Genomic DNA, 8,545 nt, shown 5'->3' with positions numbered 1-8,545 from the left:
AAAATTCTCAATGGAATACTAGCAAATTGAATCTTTACATTTAAAATCCATTTTGTCTGACATTATTATAGTTAATCCTGCTTTCTTTTGGTTACAGCTTACATGGAACGCCTTTTTCCATCCTTTCACTTTCCATATATTTGTATCCTTAGAACTAAGATGAGTTTCTTTTAAGCAAAATATAGATGGATCATATTTTTTAATCCATTCTGCCAGTATGTACCTTTTAATCTGTGGATTTAGTCTATTAACATTCAAAGTATTACTGTAAGGTCATTTATTGAATCTACCATCTTATGCTTTGGATTTTATTTGTCAGGTCTATATATTCTTTTCCCTCTTTCTTTTTTTATACTTCAAGTGACCCTTACTGGTACTGTTCCACTCTGTGCCTTCCTCCAGAACTCCTTCTCCTGTTTTTTTTTTTTTTCAGCCAGCAGCACTCTCTTTAGTATTTCTTGTAGGACTGGTCTTTTGTTGACAAATTCTTTCAGAACTTATTTGTGAAAATTTTAATCTCTCCCTCAGTTTTGAAGAACAATTTGACTGGGGAAAGAATTCTTGGCGGGAAGTCTTTCTCTTACAGGATCTTAAATATATCACCCCATTACCTTCTCACCTCCATAGTGCCAGTTGAATAGTCCAAACTCAGTCTTATTTGGTTTACCCTGTATGTAGTGGGTTGTTTTTCTCTTACCACTTTCAGAATTTTCTGTTTCTCTTCAACATTTGACAGACTGTTTAGTATATGTCTTGCAGAAAGTCTATTTGGATTTAATCTAATTAGAGTTCCTTGGGCTTCTTTGATTTGCATATTTAATTCATTTAGGAGGGTTGGGAAGCTTTCCCTTATTATAACCTCAAATAGTCTTCCTAGACCTTTACTCTTCTCTTCTCCTTTGGGACACTGATGGTTATTATATTTGTGTGCTTTGTTTTGTTCAATATTTCTCTGACATCCAACTCAAATTTTTCCATCCTTTTTTGTCATTTGCTCTTTTGTGTTTTATCAGTTGTCCTGTCATCTAGTTCACTTATTCTTTCTTCTGCCTCTTCAAATCTGCTGTGTGTCTCTGGTATATTTTTTGTTTTGTCTAGAGCATTTTTAATCTCTCTGATATCTGCTATTTTTCTATTCATTCTTTCAAATTTTTCTTTATACTGTTCTAGTGTCTTCTTGATCTTCTTTATCTCATTAGCCATCCCATTGATTTTATTTAATAGAGTTATATGAACACCTTTGATTAGTTGTTCCAAAGTCTGTGTCTCTTCTGATGTTTCAGTTTGGTCTTTAAGCTGGGCTGTATCTGTCTTCATCTTGATATGTTTAGTGATCTTCTGTTGCCTTTGAGGCATGTAAATAGCTTGATAGGCTTATTTTTAAGTTGATTTCCTTCAGTAGTCTAAAGCTTTGTATTTACATGATGGGTGTTGAGCAGGCTGTGGGGCATGGGGTGGGCACAACAGTGCTGTGGTGGCTTGCAATGCAGATATATGCATGGATCAAAGATGCTAAGCTGGTGCTTATGAGCTTGGGGTGCATGGTGTGGGGTTGTGGATGTGTGGTGTGGGGGGCCATGGGGGCAGGGTGCAACTCAAGTAGGCCTTGAAGTACAGGAACAGGGTGTAGCATGGGGGAGACAGATGTAGGGCACAGTGGGAGTCAGATGGGGGGCTGTACAGATGCACAGTGACTGGTGAGCAGGAAAGATGATGGTGGGCACATGGAGCATGAGGGTCATGGTTATCAGGGTGTAGCATAGGTGACACAGAAGTCGAACACAGGGATGGCAGGGCACAGGTGAGTGGAAGGGGTACAGCATACACCCAGGATACAGATGTGTGAGTGTGAGGGGCTGGGCACAGGTCGCAGGGGTTGCAGGACTGGGTTAAGAGTGGATGGCATTGGGTGGATGGGACCCTGGAGCGAGTGTGCAGGTGCAGGAAGTTGGGGCATGGGTTCATATGTGTGGAGAACAGGGGCTATGTAACACAGCTGCACATGTGAGCACCTTCGAGTTGTAAGAGCAGGGTTCTTGAGCCAGGGGGTGGGACAAGGGTGTGCACAAGTGTGGGGCAGGGGGTTGGAGTACAGGGGTCAAGATGTTGGCACACAGATGTGTGGTGTGTGGTGGTTGGGAAGATTTGCAGCATGCTGAGGTTGAGCCTGTGTGGGCTGGGGTAGGTGTGGCCCAGATGCTCAGGTCAGTGTTGCCCAGAGCTGGGGGGTGTGGCAGGAGTGCATGTGTGTACATGTGTGGATCTTGGAGGGCTGTAATCTGACAGACACATGCACAGAGCTCAGGGGGAGCAGGGCAGGTTTGTGTGACTATATGCTCTGGGGGCAGATATAGCCTGGGTATGAAAGTGAACACCTGTAGCCTTGATAAGCTGGTGACCACCTGCAGGGGGCAGGAAGGGCTAGGTGGTGCTTGAGGAGCTAAGTGTGGGTGGGTGGGTCTTGGGAGGGGAAGGGTAAGACTGTGCACTTGCACTTGCATGGTGGTTTGGGCTGGAGCTGGAGTGCATGCCAGTGTGGGGCTGGGATGTGTGGGGTAGTGGGATGGGGGTGGGGGCGTTGGCACTTGGAATGCAGTGGTGGGTGTGGGTGATAGGGTTCATATGTGTAGGGTGTGAGCAGTTGTAGGTCATGGGGTGGGAGCAGGGAGCGTGAGGGTAGTGCGTTCAAGGAACTTGGCTTGGCTTACTTTGTTGTCCCTGTCTCCCTGTCTGTGCACTCCTAAGGTCTCCAAGCTTCCCTTTCTAAAACGGTGCTTCAGGCTGTTTGCACTAGCTGGATGGCCTCTGGTTTTCTGTGTCTCAATTCTTTAGCTTTTTCAAAAGGCTTCCCTGTGAGTTGTAGAAGTCCCTCCCAGTCCACTTACACCCTGGAATCACCTTCCCAGTTGCCTTCCCTACCCTTCTCTAGTTATTCCTTGGAGTAGGGGTGAACTTGTCTTATCCTATTCTGCCATCTTTCTGAAGCTTTCCCCTATTTGCTTTTAACACTACTTTTGGATTCATCTCTACTCTCCAACAATTTCTGCACTCAACAAACTTACAATTTGGGGGAAAATAGAAATGAAACAGGCAATATAGGCTGTTCAATGCTATTATGAAGATATAGACTTGCCTAGACATGAGGTTATAGGATACATATCTAACCTGTTGAGCACAAATGCTGTTTACATTGTTTAGATATTTGATACTCTTGGTTAGTATTACAAATGGATTTTTTTTCTTCATTTCCTCTTCAGATATTTCCTTACTGTAGTGTATGGAAACACTGATGACTTTTCAATGAAGATATTGTATCCCATCACATTGCTGAACTCATTTATTAGCTCTAGCAGCTTTGTTGTAGGTTTTTCAGGACTTTCTGCATATAGGATTTTGTTATTCACAAATAATGAAATTTTTACTTTTTCCTTTCCAATTTGGATGCCTTTTATTTCTTTTGCTTACCTCAGTTCTCTAACTAGAATTTCCAGCACAATGTTGAATAACAATGGTGACAGTTGGAATTCTTGTCTTGTTGCAGATCTTAGAGAGAATACTTTTATTCTTTCCTCATTGAGCATTATATTGGCTGTGAGTTTTTTACTTTTACCCTTATTATCTTGTGGACGTTTCCATCTATTACTATATTTTAAACTGTTTTCGTCAAGAAAGGGTGTTAGATTTCCTCAAATGCCTTTCTGTTTCAATCAAGGTGATCATGTAGTTTTTCCCACTTTATTTGCTAATATGGTGTGCTGCATTAATTAATTTTCTTCTGTTGAACCATCCTTGCATACCTGGGATAAAACACACTTAACCATGGTGTATAATTCTTTTAATGTGCTATTGCATTCAATTTGTGAGTATTTTGTTGAGGATTTTCACTCATCTATATTAAGAAGAGATATTGGTTTGTAATATTTTCTTCTTGTAGTATCTTTGTCCAGCTTTGATTTAAGGGTGATTCTGCCGTCATAGAATAAGTTAGGTAGCCTTCCCTCCTCTTCAATTTTTTGTGAGAGTTTGTGCAAGATTTGCACTAATTCTTCTTGTAATGCTTGGTAGAATTCAACTATGAAACCATCTGTCCAGAACTTTTCTTTCTTGGAAAGTTTTTGATTACTGAGTCAAGCCCTTTACTTGTGATTGATCTGTTGAGGTCATTTATTTCTTCTAGAGTCAGTGTAGGTTTTTCATGTTCTTCTAGGAAGTTGTCCATTTCATCTAAATTGTCTAGTTTGTTGGTATGCAATTGCTTATAGTATCCTCTTATGCTCTCTTTTATTTCTGTAAGGTCAGAGTAATATATCCCCTTTCATTTTTGAACTTAATTATTTGAATCCTCTCTCTTTTTTCCTTTGTCCATCTAGCTAAGAGCCCCTCACTTTTACTGATTTTCAGAAAGATCCAACTTTTGGTTTGTTGGTTCTCTCTTCTTATCCTTCTTCTTCTCCTCCTCCTCTTCCTCCTCCTCCTCCTCTTTCTCCTGCTCCTCTTTCTTCTTCTTCTTCTTTTGTTCTTATTTTCATTTATTTCTGCTATAATATTTGTTTCTTCATTCTTTCTGTTTACTTCAGCATTAGTTTGCTGCTGTTATTCTAGCTTCTCCTGGTGTGCTCCTAATTCTTCTATTTTACCTATTTCTTCTGTTTTAATATAGTTGTTTATGGAAATAAATTTCTCTTACAGCACAGCTTTTGCTGCTTGCCATTGGTTTTGAGATGTTTTGTCCTCATTTTCATTTGTCTTGAGATACGTACTGAGTTCTCTTGTAATTTTGACTCTCAACCACTGGTTATTTGAGAGTATGTTGTTTACCCTCCACATATTTGTGAATTTTCTAGTTGTCTGCCTGTTATTCATTTCCAGCTTCATTACATTTTTATCAGAGGAAGTGCTTTGTATACTTTCATTCTTTTAAAATTTGAGACCCGACTTGTGACCCAATATGTGCTTTGTCCTGGAGGATGATCCATGAGCATTTGACTAAATGGATATCCTACTGTTGTGGGATTTAATGTTCTGTAACATTGTTCTAGGTCTAGTTCATTTGTTCTACTAATCAAGATGTTGTTTCCTTATTGATTCTCTGCTCAGATATTCTGCCCATTGCTAAATGTGATGCATTGAACTCTACAACAATTATTATAGAGATGATTTTTTCTCCCTTCAGTGTTGCCAAAATTTGCCTCATGTATTTGGGGCATGCTGGCTAGATGCATAAATATTTATGATTATCCTTCTTTGTATCATATAATTGTTTTACATTTAAAGTCTATTTTGTGTGTTAGTAGTATAGCTACCCCAGCTCTTTTCATTGTTGTTTGCATGGAATATCTTTTGCCAAATTTTCACTTTCAAGTTTTTTGGACTTCAGTCTACAGTGAGTCTTTTCAAGAAAACAAATAGTTGAATCATGGCTTTTTTTAACTGATAAAAGTTTTCCATTTTATGTGTGAATTTTTATAATTTTCCTGATTATTCTATTTAAGGTAAAACTATGACTATTTAAAAGGCATGCATATGTCTAGGTACATCAATAACACAAGATTTCTCTTTTTTGTCCAATACTATTTTCACAAACACAAGTATATTGTCAGTCAATATAACCATCACAAAAGCAAATACTAGGCAGAATGCTGGTAAGGAAAAAGAAAGAAAGAGCTACTATATATACAGACAGGCTCAGTTCCACATTCACTACTGCATTTGTCAAGTACCAATTATTAACTGCACTTATTTCTTCAGCTAGAAAGGACGTTTTTTTATTGTTTCTTCTTTTTTTGGTTTGTTTTAAATCAGTGCATGAATTTTTCTTTTCTCATTTCAGCAGTTGGACAAATAGATGGACTCTTTAACTACATGGAGATGTTAAAAGGTAGAAGGATGATACTGTGAGACTAATAGTCTTGGTTACTCCTGCCTCTCTCCAGTGCCATGTTCATGGAATGTCCCTGCATTATAGGGTTTTGTTTAAACATGGACGTGTCTGAGAATTTTGCTGGATGAGCACATTTGGTAGATCTGGTGACAAGTTAACTACAAGCATTATCAGGGCTGGCTGCATTACAGGGAAAAATCATGGCTATTTAAAATTACTTTTTTTATTCAGATCTTGGCATGACTAAAGAGCAACAATCTTGCTGAGAACTGGAGAAAAACAGAGTTAAACACAGGCAGCTCTTTGCCACCCTTTGCAGCAAAGCCTGCTCCCGCAGGGGCTCACTGACTTCTCATGCCCCTCAGGCCCCATCCCTTTCAAACAGTATTAAACAGTGAACAAAACACAAAGATAGAGTTTGAAAAGTAAAAGAAGCCAGAAAGACTGAATTCAAGAGAAGGAAGAGAAAACCAAAGTCAACATTCTAAGGGATAGTGGGAAAGAATGTTAAGTTAAATGTTAAATTCCCAAGCTATGAGGAGTATAAAAGATTTGAGCTCACCTCAAGTGAAAGACAATCTACTCTCTGCTGAATATATATATCTGTTTCATGATCCTTAGTTTTTTGTTTTGTTTTGTTTTGTTTTCTGCATGGGTAGGCACTGGGAATCAAACCCAGGTCTCTGGCATAGCAGGCCAGAACTCTGCCTGCTGAGTCACTGTGACTGGCCCAAGACCCTCAGTTTTTAACAAGTCATCATACAGAGGTTTTGGCTCATTCTGCCATTATACAAGATACAAATGCTTGCTCAGCAGCTGAAGGGCACCCTTTATTAGCATGTCTGAAGGTGAATAAAAATACACATAAAACAAATAATCAAGTAGCTGCCTTAGGAACACAGGTAAGTGTGATCCCATCTCCTATTCTCCCAGATTGTGGCATCTGTGCCAACCCTATTCGTTCAAAGACATTTTCCAAAACTAGTAGCAATTAAGTCAAATGGTCCCTCCAAATCCTTTAAGTCAAGCTAACCTCACAGTTAACAGCTACAGAAATAGTATTTACACATTAATAGTAGCTGAAGCACAAGTCCTCAGGGGACATTTCATTTGATATTTCCAAACACAAGACACAGGCAGGGTGCTTATATCCTATTCCTCTACTTCACATGGAAAATCATGGTTCTTGATGTTTTGCATGAGTTACCATATCGACTCAGATATCACCTAGTAGATTGTCCATCTCTGGAACCTGCTGAAAGTAGAAGCAGTAGCCACAGTGTAAGCATGCATACTTTTAAACAGCGTTTCCAGCAGGTCATAGTGCTCCATGATTCAATCAAGACCATTGCATGTTGGTCCTCAAATACTGGATGAATAATTCTCATCTGGTTTGGCTCTCTTTTGCAGAAATGGAGTTAAGTGTCCATGATCATAAAGGATACAGCTAAATGACCCACATACTCCATCATTAACATCATACATAAAGGTTTGTTGACTCCATTCATCTTCATTATTGGAGCTTGCTCTTTAATACAAGTTTTCTTGGCAATGATTTTAACTGCAAGAATGAACACTGATGCAATATAATATGTGCCTGGGTCAGCTATGATTTTCACTCCACAGTCTGACAGAAAATGTTTGTCTAATGCTGGATTGATTCCACTGGTGATCTCTTCAAATAAATTTTCTCATTGTCAGATTCAAGAAAGACACTATTAATATCAAGCAGATACATGCTGAAACAAACCTCAACTCGCATGTCAAAGACACAGAGGTCATTTGAGATTGCCTGCATGAAAGTTTCAGGATCAGTACAGCTGCTTCCCACATGGAAGTGACATCAATATTTAGCTCTTTAACCCAATCCAAAGGACACCTGCTGCTTTTGCATGTGGCTCAAAATTTAAAACTAAGGCAAAAGACTGTTTTGGAGTTATCATTGGCAATCCCTAAAACCAACCTCACCTTTGGATGTGCCCTGGCCACTTTCATTAACTTGATCTTGCTGTCCAATGTCATAATCTCAACTTCATTATTGGCCTCATATTTAATTTTGGACACTTATTTACAAGGGTTTGCACAGATTACCCTCTTCAGAGGAACTCCCAAAGTTCTTAACCAACTGCATTTCAACCTTTCCAGAACCATCAAATTCTGTCCTGATGGCAGCCAAGGTTTTCACTATGGCTCTACTGTCACAGCATTTGATTTCATGCATTGCATGAAGGAAGAGTTTTTAACCACCTTAGATGTTTCTTGAGAATGTCTCCAAGGTCTGCACCATAGAAAGCATCTTTATCATCTGGAGAATATGCTTTATTATTCTTTTTTATTGAGAATGTATTTGGCAGTAAAACCTTCATCAGGGATATGGCAGGCAAACTCTTCATTACTGAAGTTATTCATGGTTTTATGACATTCTTATGAAAATTAAGAGATGGAATGTTAAGAAATTATTTCCAGCTTTTCATGAAGTGAATTCTCCAGAATTCCAAATCCCTCTGAGTTGTAAGACTTGTGCCTTTGGTGCAGCAGTGAAAACGTTTTGCCAGTGGATGTGTACTGTGGACCATCCTGAGGAGGTGCTGCAGCCTGTTCTACCCCTGCTGCCCCCTCACTGTCTCCAGATGGGGACTACCTGTGGGAGCTGGAGCAGGAAAT

General features: G+C 39.4%; 1 pseudogene; it reads right to left on the bottom strand.

Annotated features, from left to right (window-relative positions):
- Nucleotides 1-6,943: 6,943 nt before the first annotated feature.
- On the bottom strand, nucleotides 6,944-8,290 carry LOC143655035 (ornithine decarboxylase pseudogene; annotated as a pseudogene).
- Nucleotides 8,291-8,545: the final 255 nt, after the last annotated feature.

This window comes from Tamandua tetradactyla, chromosome 14, assembly GCF_023851605.1.
Source record: "Tamandua tetradactyla isolate mTamTet1 chromosome 14, mTamTet1.pri, whole genome shotgun sequence".
In the NCBI taxonomy this organism is placed as follows: Eukaryota; Metazoa; Chordata; class Mammalia; order Pilosa; family Myrmecophagidae; genus Tamandua; species Tamandua tetradactyla.
This window is presented reverse-complemented; position numbering and strand designations above follow the sequence as displayed.